The following is a 999-nucleotide window of genomic DNA, read 5'->3' as shown; positions in this document are numbered from 1 at the left end:
GGACGCGCGCACCGTCACCGCAAACTCTCGCGCAACCGACAGGGGGCGCCACGCGCGGCACCGACAGTGCGCCACCGGCCCAAGGGTTGTTGCGCTTCACAACCGGCGTGCCTCTTTCTCGGGGCGCCGATGCACCCAAGCGCCCAGCGTCACGGGGCGGTGGGTCTCAAGACGCACCTTTCCTGGCCAGCCGGCGAGGTCGCGGCGGGCGGGGCGGCTGTCAGACCTGTTGAGTTTGTTTTTGGCCATCACGCAAGCGCGCTCACGGGGCCACGCGCCCTCGCGCACAAGAGTCGGTTGCTTCCATCAGCAGCGGCGCGCGCCCACCACAACCCACCTCCGGGCAATTCAACCCTCTCTTTCTCTTTCTCTCTCTTGCGCTTTCGGGCGGGCCCGCCACCAACCGTTTGCACAGACAGGGCGCCAGACAGGGCAAGATGTTACGTGGGCGCCGTTGCGCAAGAAAGAAAGACGACAACAATAGCAGGAATTGGGGGGGTGGGTGGAGGGAAGCGGGCGCTCAGCCGAAAGGTGATTTTTATTGTTCCGTTCTCAATGCGTCGCTCAAACTGTTTGGACCTCGAACAACATGTCTCCATCGTAGCGCGTGTATTTGTGTGTGTGTGTGTGTGTGTGTGTGTGTGTGGGCGTGCGCGTCGCTGGGCTGCAAAACCGCACGGCGAGAGCAAAGGAACAAAGAAAAAAAAAAAAAAGGTGGGGGTGTAAAGCAAAGCACTTCAGTGTGAGCTGAGTCGGGAATTGCGTCCTCACGCGTTTTCGTCGTCAGACTGACAGGAAACTGTGGAATTTCATCACGCGTCGCAGCCGCATCTCTCACCCGTGCGGGTCCTCTCGGTTTTGTTTTTTTCCCATCGTTTCTCAAACTGGGGAGGGAGCCTCGACGCGCGCACCGTCACCGCAAACTCTCGCGCAACCGGACAGGGGCGCCACGCGCGGCACCGACAGTGCGCCACCGGCCCAAGGGGTTGTTGCGCTTCA

The 999-nt window shown here is 61.3% G+C and overlaps 4 non-coding genes across 4 annotated transcripts, besides 1 other annotated feature; all 4 read right to left on the bottom strand.

Moving 5' to 3' along the window:
• Nucleotides 1–219: 219 nt before the first annotated feature.
• Tc00.1047053421381.40 lies at nucleotides 220–309 on the bottom strand. The gene has a single exon (XR_008254172.1). It is a non-coding gene; the product is annotated as a C/D small nucleolar RNA (snoRNA), TB11C4C3 (small nucleolar RNA).
• A 208-nt stretch (nucleotides 310–517) lies between these two features.
• Nucleotides 518–604, bottom strand: Tc00.1047053421381.30. Its single transcript, XR_008254171.1, has one exon. It is a non-coding gene; the product is annotated as a C/D small nucleolar RNA (snoRNA), TB11C4C2 (small nucleolar RNA).
• Nucleotides 605–607: 3 nt separating this feature from the next.
• Nucleotides 608–657: a microsatellite.
• Nucleotides 658–720: 63 nt separating this feature from the next.
• On the bottom strand, nucleotides 721–817 carry Tc00.1047053421381.20. The gene has a single exon (XR_008254170.1). It is a non-coding gene; the product is annotated as a C/D small nucleolar RNA (snoRNA), TB11C4C1 (small nucleolar RNA).
• Nucleotides 818–923: 106 nt separating this feature from the next.
• On the bottom strand, nucleotides 924–996 carry Tc00.1047053421381.10. The gene has a single exon (XR_008254169.1). It is a non-coding gene; the product is annotated as an H/ACA snoRNA, TC11C4H3 (small nucleolar RNA).
• Nucleotides 997–999: the final 3 nt, after the last annotated feature.

This window comes from Trypanosoma cruzi, assembly GCF_000209065.1.
Source record: "Trypanosoma cruzi strain CL Brener chromosome Unknown tcruzi_1047053421381, whole genome shotgun sequence".
In the NCBI taxonomy this organism is placed as follows: Eukaryota; Euglenozoa; class Kinetoplastea; order Trypanosomatida; family Trypanosomatidae; genus Trypanosoma; species Trypanosoma cruzi.
Note: the sequence above shows the minus strand (reverse complement) of the source record. Positions and strands in the feature narration are given on the sequence as shown.